This window comes from Pelodiscus sinensis, chromosome 5 (genome assembly GCF_052426305.1).
Source record: "Pelodiscus sinensis isolate ZL-2025 chromosome 5, ASM5242630v1, whole genome shotgun sequence".
NCBI lineage: Eukaryota > Metazoa > Chordata > Testudines > Trionychidae > Pelodiscus > Pelodiscus sinensis.
The window spans coordinates 72,819,429-72,835,885 of NC_143056.1; the positions used below are offsets into that span (position 1 = coordinate 72,819,429).

General features: G+C 47.2%; 1 long non-coding RNA gene across 1 annotated transcript in view; it reads right to left on the reverse strand.

The window, feature by feature from the left end:
* The window catches only part of LOC112544180 (uncharacterized), a 35,215-nt gene extending 26,287 nt beyond the window's left edge, over positions 1-8,928 (reverse strand). Inside the window, exon 1 of the long non-coding RNA XR_003087502.3 lies at positions 8,573-8,928. This is a non-coding gene — a long non-coding RNA (uncharacterized LOC112544180). The remainder of the gene's footprint in view (positions 1-8,572) is intronic.
* Positions 8,929-16,457: the final 7,529 nt, after the last annotated feature.

The window sequence follows — 16,457 nt, forward strand, 5'->3', positions numbered from 1 at the left end:
CTAATACCCTGTAAGACTTTGTCAAGCTAGTTCCACATAAGCAATTGCCAAAGCCACCACCTACCCATGTTCTCTCTCCCAGCTGCTGAAATTTGGTACCTACCCTTCACAGTGATTCCTAAACTTTATTAAATTTATATAACACTTTATTTAAAAAAAAAGCCTGATGTTTGAAGTCCACATGAAAATATCTCCTTTTTATGTCTATTTTAGGCCTTAATTTTAACTTCAGTATTTCTGTACTCCTAGGCATGTATTTTACCAGGAATCTTAAAGACTGTGTCTAGACTGGCAAGTTTTTCTGCAAAATCATCTGATTTTGCGGAAAAACTTGCCAGCTGTCTACACTGGCCGCTTGAATTTCCAGAAAAGCACTGAAGATCTCATGTAAGATTGTCAGTGCTTTTCCGGAAATACTATGCTGCTCCTGTTTGGGCAAAAGTCTTTTTCCGAACGACTTTGAGCAAAAGGACCAGTGTAAACAGCACAGTAGTGTTTTCCTCAAAAAAGCCCCGATTGCGAAAATGACGATCGGGGCTTTTTTGCGGAAAACCGCGTCTAGATTGGCCACGGACGCTTTTCCGCAAAAAGTGCTTTTGCGGAAAAGCATCCTGCCAATCTAGACGTGCTTTTCCGAAAATGCTTTTAACGGAAAAGTTTTCCGTTAAAAGCATTTTCGGAAAATCATGCCAGTGTAGACGTAGTCAAAATGTTTTGATTCTTATACCATTTGTAAACATCTCAGATTATTACACTGTTTTTTGATTCTTTTGAAGTAGCCATTATTAGTCTTTCATATTACTCAAATTACAAAAAAAATATAGATGATGTCTCCATACATTTTGTATACTACTGAATTATATTAATGGCTTGGCTTGTTAATTTGACTCTGGTTAATTACCAAAAGTATGCCACAGTTACTTTTTTCCAAAATTTAAATTAAATATAATTGTGACTTTTTGAATAGCTTTTGAAGAAAAACGAAAAGCGTGCTGTTAATGAGAACAATGCGCTTCCATCAGAGAAGCTTTATGACAGGTGAGATACTGGTGAGCTTCAGCCAAATGTCTGGCTCAACACTAAGATTTATCCTATACTTGTTTTTAATGCTTATCAGAACAAAAGCAAAAATAAAACACAAAATTAGTGCTGCAGAAATACATAATGTTGAAAAATATAAAATTGTTCAAATCTCTGTCAGGTACTACACTAAACTCCTTTCTCTTCCTCAACCCAGCTGGTTGATTTTGAGCTCATGTCCACCTTTACATGATAGGCCAATTAGATTATGTGCAAAGTGAAAGGAAAATCTATTTGGCAAGGCATCGTCTATTGAAAATGGGCCCCAATCAGCCTTTTCATTTGTTTGGTGACTATAAATTCAGGCACTGTTCATATGTCAGCAGCGAGATTAGAATGAATTTTCAATGGAAAATTTTTCCAAGGTTGTGAGTGATTAGCAATTTCCCTTCTCTCTCTCTCTCATACTATAAACTACATTTTTTATCATTGCCCTTATTTTGTCATATAAGAAGGGCATAGTTTTTAGTCCCTATAAACTGACATTCAGTTCACTGAGGCGTGAAAACCAAGTCAGCTAAATAGGCTATTCTAGAGACCATAACTCATCCACAAAAATCAATCAATACACACATTCAAAACTAAAATCACTAAAGAAAACTTGTACATCAGAATGGAGAAAAACTTGTAACAACAATACTTTATGTCAGTGGCTCTCAAAGTGTGGTCCACGGATCACTAGTAGTTCATGGCCACCTCCCAGGTGGTCTGCAGCTTGAGCTCAGTCCCCCATCCTCTTTCATGCAGCGGGGAGTCCTTGCTGCTGCCTTGCAGTCACCGTGCAGCCAAGAGGCTGCAGCACCAGCTCCAGCTTCCTACTTACAGGGCACAGGGGGAGGGCAAAGAAAGCCCTGATCCTCCCCACCAGACCCAGCTCAGAGATAAATTCCAACTCCCAGGAATTTTCCTATTGCCGGCAGAGGCTGGTATGTAGATGTATGTGGAGGAGAAACCTGGCCCAATTCCTCCTGCACCCAGTACGGAACAACTCACTTAATCTCCAACCCTGTCCCTGGCAAATGGTTGGGAGGGTAAAAGGACATGGTATTAGAGAATAGGGGTTCCGGCTAGAGCACCAGCTTGCTCTGTGCCATGTATACTGACTGGCAGAGGGCTTTATATCTGGGGATCAGGCAGCTTCAGTTACCGGAGGCCTCTTGGTCTTCAGCAGCTCCAGGCCCCTCGTAAGCAGGATCCATGGATGCTTTAAACATTAGTCAAACTACACTGGGGGGTCTTCCCCACTTCTAGGAAGTGGTTCTGATTGTGGCCAGTCACTGTTCTGCTGCTGCAGGGCCAAGCAGTTTTACTTAGCAGTCCAGGAGATAACCGTTACAGGACCGCTTGGGAATAGTGACCATAATATAACAACATTTAACATTCCTGTGGTGGGAAGAACACCTCAGCAGTCCAGCACCCTGGCATTTAATTTCAAAAAGGGGAATTACACAAAAATGAGGAGGTTAGTTAAACAGAAATTAAAAGGCACAATGACTAGAGCCAAATCCCTGCAAGCTGCATGGAAGCTTTTTAAAGACACCATAATAGAGGCCCAACTTAAATGTATACCCCAAATTAAAAAACATAGTAAGAGACCTAAAAAAGAGTCACCGTGGCTTAACCACAATGCAAAAGAAGCAGTGAGGGACAAAAAGGTATCTTTTAAGAAGTGGAAGTCCAATACTAGTGAGATAAATAGAAAGGAACATAAACACAAGTGTAAAAATGTAATAAGAAAAGCAAAAAGAGATTTTGAGGAACAGCTAGCCAAAAACTCAAAGAAATAACAAAATGTTTTTTAAGTACATTAGAAGCAGGAAGCCTGCTAAAAAACCTGTGGGTCCCCTAGACAATCGAGCTATAAAAGGAGCAATCAAGGACGATAAAGCCATTGCGGAGAAACTAAATGATTTCTTTGCTTCAGTCTTCACGGCTGAGGACGTTGGGGAGATTCCTGAATCTGCACCATCCTTTGTGGGTAATGAATCTGAGGAACTGTCCCGGATTGAAGTGTCATTAGGGGAGGTTTTGGAACAAATAGAAAAACTTAATGTTAACAAATCTCCAGGACTGGATGGCATTCATCCAAGGGTTCTAAAAGAACTCAAATGGGAAATTGCTGAGCTATTATCTGTGGTTTGTAACCTATCCTTTAAATCGGCTGGAAGGTAGCCAACGTGACACCAATATTTAAAAAAGGCTCTATAGGCAATCCTGGCAATTACAGACTGGTAAGCCTAACTTCAGTACCGGGCAAATTAGTCGAAACAATAGTAATGAATAAAATTGTGAGGCATGTAGAAGAACATAATTTGTTGGACAAAAGTCAACATGGTTTCTGTAAAGGGAAATCCTGTCTTACTAATCTATTAGAGTTCTTTGAAGGGGTTAACAAACATGCAGACAAGGGGGATCTAGTAGACACAGTATACTTAGATTTTCAGAAAGCCTTTGACAAGGTCCCTCACCAAAGGCTCTAGTGTAAATTACATGCCATGGGATAAGAGGGAAGGTCCTTTCTTGGATTGAGAACTGGTTAAAAGACAGGAAACAAAGGGAAAGAATAAATGGTAAATTTTCAGAATGGAGAGGGGTAACTAGTGGTGTCCCCCAAGGGTCAGTCCTGGGACCAATCCTTTTCAACTTATTCATAAATGATCTGGAGAAAGGGGTAAGCAGTGAGGTGGTAAAGTGTGCGGATGATACAAAACTGTTTAGGATATTCAAACAGAAGCAGACTGTGAGGGACTCCAAAAAGATCTCACCAAACTAGGTGATTGGGCAACAAAATGGCAAATGAAATTTTATGTGGATAAGTGTAAAGTAATGCACATTGGGAAAAATAACCCCAACTATAGGTACAGTATGATGGGGGCTAATTTGGCTGTGACAAATCAGGAAAGAGATCTCGGAGTTATTGTGGATAGTTCTCTGAAAACTTCCACACAGTGTGCAGCAGCGGTCAAAAAGGCAAATAGGATGTTAGGAATTATTAAGAAAGGGATAGAAAATAAGACCCAGAATATCTTACTGCCCCTGTATAAAACTATGGTACGCCCACATCTTGAATACTGTGTACAGATGTGGTCTCCTCACCTCAAAAAAGATATTTTGGCTGTGGAAAGGGTTCAGAAAAGGGCAACTAAACGATTAGGGGTTTGGAACGGGTCCCATATGAGGAGAGGTTAAAGCGACTAGAACTTTTCAGTTTAGAAAAGAGGAGACTGAGGGGGGATATGATAGAGGTATATAAAATCATGAGTGGTGTGGAGAAGGCGGATAAAGAAAAGTTATTTATTAGTTCCCATAATAGAAGAACTAGAGGACACCAAATGAAATTAATGGGTAGCAGGTTTAAAACTAATAAAAGAAAGTTCTTCTTCACACAGCGTGTAGTCAACCCATGAAACTCCTTGCTAGAGGAGGCTGCGAAGGCTAGGACTATAACAGAGTTTAAAGAGAAGCTAGATAATTTCATGGAGGTTAGGTCCATAAAAGGCTATTAGCCAGGGGACAGAATTGGTGTCCCTGGCCTCTGTTTGTGAGAGACTGGAGGAGGATGACAGGAGATAAATCTCTTGATCATTGTCTTCGGTCCACCCTCTCAGGGGCACCTGGTGCTGGCCACTGTCGGGGGACAGGCTACTGGGCTAGATGGACCTTTGGTCTGACCCAGTACGGCCATTCTTATGTTCTCATGTACTTAATTCTCCAGGTCTAACTGACCATCCCACCCACCAACTACCCTGCGGTGAATGGAGGAACTTCCTCATGTGACCCTGCCTCTCAGCCTTGCAGGAACCAGGCTATAGCTTCTGTGGGGTAGAGAGAGCAAGCAGTGCTTCTGCTCTGCTGTAACTTTTTTGGCTGGGATGGGGGAGGGGAAAACCCTGATCCTGGGGTTGCTCAGAGCTGCAGGCACTCTGAACCAAGCTTGTATGCATGTATCTCTTTGAAACGAGATGCTCTGATATGGCACTTTGTGATTCTTTCACTGTCCACAATGTGCATCTTGGGCTAGGCTAAGCCTAGCAGAGAGTACAAGCGCTCATCTAGATAGCCATAATGAACCACTACATAAACCCACTATGTCACTATGGCTGATGAGTATCCTTATACCTGTGGCCAGAAAAATGCATTTTGGTTTTTGGACATTTTCTGGTGCACTGCTGTACACGTAACAACTGTTCATTTGAAACTGAACATTTTTGGCCTATATGTCCATCAAGCTACCATACCCCATTGCATGTGCTACAATGATTGTGGGGTCTCCATCACTGGAGACGTTTAAGAGCAGTGAACAGATAGCTATCAGGGATGAGCTAGAGCTGTGCTTGGTCCTGCTGTGAGGGCATGGGACTAGATTTGATGATTTCTCAAGGTGCCTTCCAGTTCTAGTGTGTTAGGATTCAATTTGGGACACCTGCTTTAACTGCAGCAGTCACCTACAATCATTCTGACTACAAATCTGCTATCTTCATGATTGGTCTAATACTTCATTCCACCTCTGACTAAAGCGGAGCTAAAAACTTTGAAGAAATTGCCTCGTTACATTTCTAGTATGTCCTACGTTTGGAAATTTTTCTGATAAAGCCCATACAAAAATAGTGTTCAAAAAAAGTTGAGATGAAAAGCTTCCATGTTGCATCAAACAATTAGTGACAGCCAGGATGTAATATGCTTTCAGTTGTTTAAAGTATTTGCTCTACAGTTAATTACTTACTGTACTATTCTCTTTGCATGAAACTCTTGTCTCAGTAATTGGACACATCACTGGGTGAGCTGAAGTTGTAATTTGCTTCTGGTAACTATATTTGCTATGTGTAGTCTGTTAAACTCAGTCTATGACTCACTTGGATCCAAACTGATTTCTTCTATTTTGAGAATTTCCTCTCCTTTTGTCCCTTCTCAGCACGGATCTCTCTGATTTTGCCGCCTGTATTTTTATTTTGAACACTTTTCTCTTACTCTGCAATTTTGTCACCTCTTTAAAGACCATGAGCAGAATTTAGAGATTTTTTTGATGAGTTAACAGTTCTGGGATTTATCCTGCAGTTGATGTGTGTGTGCGTAACACTTAACTATTAATGAAAGTGAGCTTACATTTCTATAGCACCTTTCATCCTGACGGTTCCTGGAGCATCTTAGAAATTATGAACCAGATATTCAGCTGCTGCCAATCAGCATCGATCTGCTGAATTCAATGGAGTTGCATCGATTTACACCAGAAGATGACCTACTCCTATATGCTATACACAGGAATAGTTTCACCTACCGTTACAGTTCAGCCACCCTCAGAGAAAAATGCAGAAGCTGTTTGACAGGACATGGGAACATTGCACAACAATTTAGGATAGAAAATGAAGAGAAAACCCTTATGTAATTAAGGGGAATTCTAAAGACGCATGATATTTATTTGGTCCGTACAAAATGGGGTGATGGTCTCTGTCAGAGGCATTTTTGGTAATGGCAGTGTCGGGGAAAGGCCCATCAGTACAGCCTGTATTGGACCTGCTCTTAGTAAGAGGACTTCATTTTTCAAGCTGGCACATTTCATGAGCAGCAAAGTCTTTTCATAAATAAAAAAGCTGTCTAGTTCAGTTGTATTCTTCCTGCAATAACCAGGTGATGCCATATCCTGGAGCCTGTTGGATTTAATCCCAAAGTTATCTTTAAGAAGTCCTTCTTGGATGGCAGGCTAGTATAGTAGCTTTTTTTCTGGGTCAAGAAATATATTTGACCAGGTTTTGTTTTTTTGTTTTTTAAATAAAGAGAGACTGTACTGCAGCAGAAATATAATCAAGTTTCCAGTCAATGGCTTAGGAGACTTGAAATGCTTATGCCTCAGCTTCTGTTAGCAGTAAACGGATACTTGTTACTGATCATTTTTGTCTACAAGAGATTAGCAGTGAACATTTGTACTCTAGAAAAGGCTAACAGCCAAAAGGGCTTTTTCAGGATTCCTCTATCTGCCTATAACTAAAATGACTGTCTTAAACAGGGCTGTCTTCTGAACTCTTGTTCACTTATTTTTTTCAAAATCAGCCTGATTTTGGGTTGAGTGGTGGTTCTACTTGGAGGGTAGCTCCCTACCTAGACATTTATTAAGTAGTGATTACCCTTCATGCCGGACTAGAAACAGAAAACAGCTAAATAGAAAGATCTAGCAATGCCCATCCCCCTTGAAATTTAGCATGTGTGTTAAACCCACCAGATCTTAACAAACGATCAAAACTCCAGAGGAAGGCGAAAACACTGAGACCCTGCCAGTTTAATCTGAAAGATGAAGTGCTTCTTGCCCCAATATCTGCTAACCAGCTTAAGCTTGTGAATCTAATAAGAATCTCCATAAAGCATCAAATCCTATTTATGCCACCGATACACATATTAGGTTTTATTATGGAAGCCAAACTCTTTTCACTTTTTTTGGTAAAAATTAAACTAGTGCCATAAGACAAGAGTGATCAAGGAACATAGTTTGTGTGTAGCATTGCGTGGATGAGCAAAAAACCTTCCTCACAAGCCCTGACTCAGATCATGCACTTGCTGTCCTTATATGCCCCCAAGTACAAGGGTTGCTCCTCCTCCATAGCCTGCTCTTCTTATTTGGGGGACTGAACTGGGAGATGGTTGGCCCCCTTCTTCTGCCACTCCCACACAACTGAGGGTTTCTAGGAGGCCTTGTGTTGCTGTGGTGCACCACAAGCACAATTCCTGCTGCTATAGGCCATGTGCTGATTATTGACGTAAACCAAAACCAAATCTAAACAAAGTTTCTCATGTTATTCTCCCATTAATCTTCAATTGTCCCAGGTATGCCAAGTGTGTGTACCTGTAAGCACAGCAGCTTAGTCCTGGTCCCCAGACCTGTGCTCAGGCCTGTAAATAAACAGTTAGAGGTCCCCTTTAAGCCTGGGCCCAAAGTACAGAGTGGGGCCAGCAATCAAAAGCAGTTCAGTGGTTTTTACACTGGCCCAAGCCCTGGCACAGGGCAGGGTGGACAAACAACCAGTCAGGAGCTCAAGCCTGGTGGCAGGCTGAGCAGTAGTTTATGAGGGCTACATCCTTGAGCAGGGCAAGGTAGGGCAGGACAACAAACTGTTTATAAACAGCAGTCTACTCAGCTAAGGGCACCAGGCCCTCGGCAGGTGCAGCCAAATAGTTTATCCAGCCCTGCTCTTGTTCAGGCCTGTCTGCAGGCTGAAGTGGGAGTCAGGTCTCCTCGCTGGCCAACAGCTGATAAGTGCAGGGGGGTTTACCCCCTACTGGGGGAACCTGCCACCCAAGGGGGAGTGACGGGGGAGATGCAGGCCCACTGCATATCAGCCCAGGGCCCTAACAGTGGCAGTGCAGGCTGCCACAGGTCATTGGGAATCCTGGCCGCCTGGCCGCAACACACCAACCAGGTCAGTTACTCAGTGGAGATCCTGGCCACAACACACTGCCTAATTGACCTCTCCCAGGCTGCTTCCCAGTTCCCCCAGGGGCCTACCTGACTCTATGACTGTTCTGTGGGGTCTGCTGGTACGAAGGTGCTAGTAGCATGTCCATGGGCTCTGGGTCTAGCTCAGGTAGGGGTCCCAGTGGATCTGCCCAGTCTTCAGGGCCTAGTGAGGGTTCTGGAGGTCCTGGCAAAGCTTCGGGCCTTGGCAGCAGTCTTAGGGACCCAGACCAGTCATCGGGGCCTGGCAGCAGACCTAGTGTCTTGAGCCAGTAGAAGCCCTGGAGGCCCAACCCAGTTCTCCCATCAAGGGCAGCACAGCTGGGCCTGCCTTCTCAGAACTTAGGTAGAGCATGTGGCCTGCTCAGCAGCCAGGCTCCAGCTGAGCTCTGCTTTTTATACTCCTGGCCCCGCCTTCCTTCCTTCTTCCTATGTGCGGGGCTGGGTGAGTCTGGTCCGGCCCACACCAAGGGGTCTTAAAGAGCCCTTTCTCTTCAGGGTCAGAGGGAGGCCATGCTGCTGTCCCAGACTCGCTACAGTGCTGCATAAATAATAAATCGCTCATGGACAATTTTCATTGGCTCTGAGTCTGTGATTCTGAGGAGTGTTGTAAGCTACTCTGGATATAAACATCTGATGCTTCTACCACAAAGAAAACAGCATACAAGTTTGTGAAGGGGTATAAACACGAAAGAGAGGAATTGCTGAGGTTGTTTTAAAGACAAAAATTATCAAATGAAAATTTAGAAATTTTATCCTGATATTCAGCCTAACCTTAAGGTCTGCTAGCCTATGGAATAACCGCTGAAAGTAGACTTATGGAAGTCTCTTCACTTGGATCATTTAAAACTGGACTGCATAAAATAAATGCTGTGCACAAGCATATGCTATGCTTCAGTGCAGTCAAATGACTCATTCCATAAATATTTTGCATCCTTAACATCTACAGACAAGGCTTTGAAACAACCACTATGGATATGTATGTCACAGTGGCACTTCTTTAAAAACAGAGGTGGTTTGCAATACCCCTTTTCTGCTTCTTTTCACACCCACAGCCAATCAGCCACTTGTGTATTCAGAACTGTAGTTTCCTGAGGCTGTTGTAAAAGACCAAGCTTAGGCAGCTGCTTCCCTACCAGCTGGTAGCAGAAAGAGCACACCCAAAGATGGAGCTGTAACCACCGGGGAGGTGCTGTGTGTGCCACATTCCCTGACAGCAGCTGCAAGGTATTGTAAGAGTAGCGGCAGCTGCCCAAGAATGGTAGTCCACCCTATTGCATGACTCCAGACCTCAGCAAGAGATGCTAGCTCAACCTAGTAAGGAACCCCAAGATCCCATTACACGGCTCCTGGCACTACTGCATGGAATCCCAAGGAGGGATATGAAGCCCTTGTGAGTGACCCCAATACCAATGACAGTGCATCTATGAATTTTGGTGATCCTTCTCCATTTTGTCTAGACAGTTAAGCGTGCCCAGCATGGCATCTGTATACAGCTATATTGTACTGAGCCTCTTGGTGTTGAGTGGGCTGAGCAGGATCACCTATTTTCTCCCTAATTTGGTCTCTGTTGCCAGGGTGACTATCAATGTAGTTAGCCAGAGTGAAAGCACTTCAGCAAGGAGGATGAGGAATAGCTATTCCAGAGACATTGAAAATGAGCTTCCTACTGTAGAAAAAATAGAACACAAAATACATCATATAGACCAGTGAGAAAGCACACAGCCTTACAAGATTTCACTTTAGGGTCACACACTTGTTTGCTTCCATAAGAAGAGCACATTGCACATACCAGGGGTTTCCTGTATCCCTCTCATAAGCTCTCTACATACCACCACCCCTCCCCTCTGTTTCATATATTCCCTGACACTTCCCCCATTGAGTGTATCGGGGGCTTAAGATTTGCTGCTTCGGGATACTATGTTCTTGGATAAGTGACGGCGTCTGTTTATTTAAATGCATATTTAAGAGATTATGAAGGACCCCCACAGGTAGGAAAGGAATTCATTTTAGTAGCAGTATAAATCTAAATAAGTAGAAGGTTGGAGGTAGTGAATGCTTCTACACTGTCAGCTGCTGTTGTCACTTGGCAAATCTAAATCTGTAGTGTTAAATGCCTGTGCTGTGGGCTAGATCCAGCATGCCTGAGCAAGTCTTTCTTCCAGTAGAATTTTAGCCTACACAGATGTAAAGAAAATCTTTTCAATACACTCCATTCATGTTGACTTAGTTGCTATTTCAGGCTGTCTGCTTATGACAGATGCCATCATACTACTAACTTCCCTTCACCCATTTATTTATTTGAGATATCATCACTAATTGTGACACTTTACATTTAAATATTAACAATTTAGTTGCCAAAAACTTCGGGAGATGGAGAAGGGAACTGAGAATTGCTGCTAGAAAGGGATCAGAGAGGAAAAACAAAAGCAAAAACAAAAACAAACCACACAGAAAGAGAATGGGGAAAAGAGAAAAATGAAAGGGAAAAAGAATAAAGTGGTCGTAAAGGAGAGCATATTTTCTGTCAGAGTAATGCTGAGTGCACTAACAGGGCACTTAAACGAAACTATAATTTAGTTGCTACATAAAGGGCATATTGTTCCTTAGAGTTCTATTTAAACTTCCCATTCACATCAGTAGAAGATCTGCCAGGGACTCACGGTAATTTTCAGTCCTAACTTTATACCAGAGCCCATAGATCACAAGTACAGATTGAACCTCTCTCGTCCAGCACTCTCTAGTCTGACAACATCCATGGTCCGGTATGATTTGAGTTAACTGGATTTCCACTTATTATGGGTGTGGCCAAGATTCCCACAGTTCCATAAAGCAATAGAAGTGTTGATAATGCTGCTAAACAATATTGACCTGCCATGGTCCAGCAAATTCTCTGGCTTGGTACTGATCAGTTCAACCTATATATGAAATTTGGTTGTATCCACTGAATGAGACAGCTCTTTGGGCTTGAATTTTTCTGGCATTATCTGCTTTGGTTGAAAAGTTTGTCACCTGTTGCTTTCCAAGCAACTCTCACTGATGGCAAATATAAAATTACTTTGGATTTTACTTGGACTGGGATTCTTCATTTATAGTCTGGTATGAAGCTACAAACTCTGCCATGAAGTCTCTAGGGGTTTCATGCCAGTCTCAAGCCTGGATAAAGGAGGAGAGTTGGTCAGATGAGTATCAATGTGCTGATTGTAAAATAATAATACGAATGAAATCTCATGCCAGTACGACTAAGCCGCTTGAAAATGTGTGTATTTAGTGCATTTTGTATGGATGTGAGACATGGGTGACAACGAAAGATTCAAAGAGAAGGATACTGGCATTTGAGATGAGTTGTTATAGAAAGATCCTGAGAATAGGATGGATGCAGAAGGTCACCAACAAGGAATTATACAGGAAGATACAGCCGAAAGACAACCTGCTGCAGAAGGTTATACAACGGAAGTTACAGCTATTCGGGCATAGCTGCAGAATGAACAATGAGGGAAAAGTTAAGACCCTGGTATTTGTGTAACCCCCAAGGAGATTACTTGGATTCCTGGGGCCTTGTCTGCTGGCAGCTCAGGGAGAGGCACTCTGAGTTTGCCTTGGCTCCCCCTTCCTACCAGGGCCAGAGTCTGCCCGACAACCCATAGGGAGTGAGATGCCCCTCCCAGGGGGAAGGAGAGACCATTGTTGAGGGGAGTCTGGAGCCAGCCAGGGAAAGGGGAGGACTGGCTGTGTGGGAGCTAGTAAGCCCTGGGCCTGCATGCAGGGTTCCCCCTGAGAACTAGCCTCTAGGGACCTGAAGGCAGGATCCCTCAGCTGGGTTTATGTCTCCCCTGTTGATTCCCAGTTGTGGAGTTTGCTGGGAGGTTTCCCCAGCCAGGCTGAGTAGGCTCTTCAGCTCCCTGGGTGAGACAGTCACCGCATGGTCAGCTCAGCTCTAGCAGCAAGTTCAGGGCTGCTGCCTGCTGTGTGGGTCTGAATGCTGGGTTGGGAGGCTATAGTTTGAATTTTGGTGTAGTTGTGTGGTCTGCATCTTGAGCCCTGCACCCCTTCACGGTGAGGGGAAATCCTGGGACCGAAGCAGCCTGATTCCTGCCTGAAGAGGACCCCTGTCAGTAGAGAGCAGCCCTTTGCAGAGACTGAGTCATCTCTCAACCTGAGGTCATTCATGGAGTGTGTGAGTGCACCAATTTTTAGTTAGTCAGGCAGGGAATTTGTTTGGGGATTTTATTACCTGCTGCACGTTAAACCTGTGGAGGGATTTACTGCCTTCTCCCATTTGTGAGTCCTTTGGGCTGTACCGGACCTAGTCAGCCCCACTGCTAAACCACTGCCGAGAAGGATTTTGTGGTCAACAGTCATCAAGGGCCCCATCAAAGTATGTGTACCAACGGGACACTAACCTCACAGTTGCTGGGCACCGGTGACCCTAAAAATAGTGTTTTACCCTGTTCTGTTATAATTGTCTCTTGTTTAATATAATTGTGTTTATTATAGTGTATGTGTTTGTGCTATTTTCTGGGAGTCTCCAACTATCTGGTAAATACATGGGGATTACCCTGGGCTAGAATTTTCCTCCCAAGCTGCCCTGGTGACTCTGCTAGGAAGGAGTGAGGGGGGTGGAAGCACTGCCAAGTATATCAATCAGAAAGATTAAAATTGAGTGGGTGGCGGGATCCAGAAGAACCCAGACCTATCCATCCAAACCTGAAAGGAGATTGGCTTTAAAAAAAGGTAATCAGGTGGAGAGGGGGCGCTACATTTGGCATAATGGAAGATAATTAATTAATTTGAAGATAATTAAGAATAAGATCCTCCGGAAAAGGGCGCTTTTTCCGGAGGATCGGGGCCAGTGTAGACGCTCTTTTCCGGCTTTTCTAAAAGCCGGAAAAAAGCAGCGGACATTTTTATTTAAATGCCGCGGGGGATATTTAAATCCCCCGCGGATTTCCCTATTACGATCTCTGAAATTAACATGCCCCTTCCGGAAAAGGGGCCAGTGTAGACGAGCTCTGAGGGTATGTCTACACTACAAAGTTAATTCGAACTAACAGACGTTAGTTCGAATTAACTTTGATAGGCGCTACACTAATGCTCCGTTAGTTCAAACTTAATTCGAACTAGCGGAGCGCTTAATTTGAACTAGGTAAACCTCATTCTACGAGGACTAACGCCTAGTTCGAATTAGCTAGTTCGAATTAAGGGCTGTGTAGCCACTTAATTCGAACTAGTGGGAGGCTAACCCTTCCCAGCTTGCCTTGGTGGCCACTCTGGCCAACACCAGGGAAACTTGTCTGCCCCCCTCCCGGGCCCGGAGCCCTTAAAGGGCCACAGGCTGGCTACACAGTTTGTGCCAGTTGCAAGGCTGCCAGCACCTAGCCAGCAGACCCTGCACCTGCCACGCCATGAGCCAGCCACCCGATGCCACCCAGCCCTCCCCCTCTTCCCGGGATGAGCCTGGCGGCTTCCAGGAGCCTGCCCGGGGCCGCAAGAGGCGGGCGCCCGATTGGTCTAGTGCGGAGATCATGAACCTCATCGAGGTTTGGGGGGAAGCCTCCAATGTCCACGATCTCCGCACTAGCCACAGGAACGCAGCTGTCTACGGCTGCATGGCTGCCAGCCTGGCCGCCAGAGGCCACCGGCGGACCCGGGAGCAGGTCCGCTGCAAAATAAAGGACCTGCGGCAGTCCTACTCCCGGGCCTGCGTGCCAGGGGCCGACCCAGAGGCCTGCCCCCACTTTCAGGCCCTGGACCGCGTCCTGGGGGCTCACGCCGTCCATGTCCCCCGGGTGATCATCGACCCCGGGGCAGAGGGACCGGTCCTGGACACCGAGGAGGAGGAGCCGGAGGTCGCCGCGAGCCAGGAGCCTGCCCAGGACCCAGGACCCCCGAGGAACCCCACAGACAACATCTCCTGTGTCGTCCGAGGTCGGGAAGGCCTCCACCTGTGAGTACCATCATGCTCCCCTTATGTGTACAGGGGATTGGGGGGGAGAGGGAGCCCAGGGACCGTGCGCCTGAGCCTTGCCCATCATGGAGCAGCAGCTGGGTGTCATGCAGGGGCCTTGGCCTTGCAGAGGGGGGCTGGGTTTCACCCACCTTGTTCCCAGGGAGAACTGACCGCTGCTCTTGTTTCACCACAGCCGCAGCACCTGGGACTGCAGGGCGCACCACCCTGCCTGCAACAGCCACCCGCGCCCGGGCCAGCCGGCGTGCCAGAAACCAGGAGGACTACCAGCGGTGGCTCCTCCGGTTCATGGAGCAGCTGCTCCGCAACCAGGAGCATTGGGTCCAGGAGGACCTTCGGCTGCGCCAGCGGAGTGTGGATGCGCTGGAGGAGCAGGGACGTGGCCTCAGAGGCCACCTCCAGACCCTGGTGGACCAGTTCCTGCATCCTCCTGCTCCGGCTCCTGCGGCTGCCCCAGCTCTCGCTCCTCCTCCCACCCCTGCTGCCCCTGCTCCCTATGCTCCCCCTGTTCCCTCTCCCGCTTCCTCTGCACCCCCCATCCCTCCTGCCCCACCCTCCACATCCGCTCCCCCCCCAAGGTCCCCGCACCCGCAGTGTTGCGAGACGGGAGAGCCAGCTGGACCCCCAACCCTGAGCTTTCCCTTCCCTTCCTCCCCTTCCACCCCCTTCCAGCTCCCTCCTCCCAGGTTTCCCTCTTCCCTCTCTCACCCTCACTCCTCCCTCCCCGTACCCCAGTTATGTAAAATAAAGAGAGGTTTTTTTTGCCAAAACAGGTGTCTTTATTTGACATTAGGAAGGAAGGATAGGGAGGGGAAAGGGGAAGGGGGGGAGGGTGGAAGAAGGCCCCAGTGGGGCATGCAGAGAGAGTTCAGTCCTCCTCCTCCACCTGGAAGCTCTCCCGCAGGGCTTCCCGGATCCGGACGGCCCCCCTCTGGGCTTCCCGGATGGCGGTGGTGCGGGGCTGAGCGTACTGGCCAGCCATGCGGTCAGTCTCAGCCATCCAGGCTGGCAGGAAAGCCTCCCCCTTCCTCTTGCACAAATTGTGCAGCACAGAACATGCTACCACCACGGGAGGGATGTTGTGCTCTGCGAGGTCGAGGCGGGTGAGGGGGCACCTAAATCGGGCTTTCAGTCGCCCGAAGGCCCCCTCAATGATGATGCGGGCCCTGGTCAGCCTCGCATTGAAGGCCTGGCGGGAGGGGTTGAGGTGCCCCGTGTAGGGCTTCATGAGCCAGGGCTGTAGGGGTAGGCTGCATCCCCCACCAGGCAGACGGGCATGTCCACGTCCCCGACCCTGATGTGGCGGTCGGGGAAGAAGGTCCCGGCGTGCAGCCTCTGGCACACGGAGGAGTTCCGGTACACCCTGGCGTCGTGTGACTTGCCGGACCAGCCCACATTAATGTCCGTGAACTGTCCCCGGTGGTCACACACGGCCTGCAGGAGGACGGAGAAGTACCCCTTGCGGGTCACGTACCGGGAGGCCTGGTGTTCCGGGGCACGGATGGGGATGTGCATCCCGTCGATGCCCCCCCCGCAGTTGGGGAAGCTGAGGGCACCGAACCCCCGGATGACGGTGTCCTGGTCGGCGAGGCGGACCACCCTGCAGAGCAGCACCCGGTTGATGGCCTTGACCACCTGCGGAGAGACACAGCAAAGCGCGAATCAGTGGGGTGCCCGGGTGGCTGGGAGTGCTCGTCCCCTGGCAGTGCCCCGCGCCCCACTCCCGGGAGCAACCCCCCCCCGGGTGGCGTGTAGTATGGCCGGGAGAGACCGGCCCCTCCGCCTCCCCCCCCCAACCACCCTTTTCCCTGGGGCGGCCCATCCCTTCCTTGCAGCCCCCCTTGCCCCAAGCCCAGTGGCCGGCGAGTGCCGTACCTGCATAAGCACTGCTCCAACGGTGGATCTCCCCACACTGAACTGGTTCCCGACGGATCGGTAGCTGTCCGGCATGGAGAGCTTCCAGAGGGC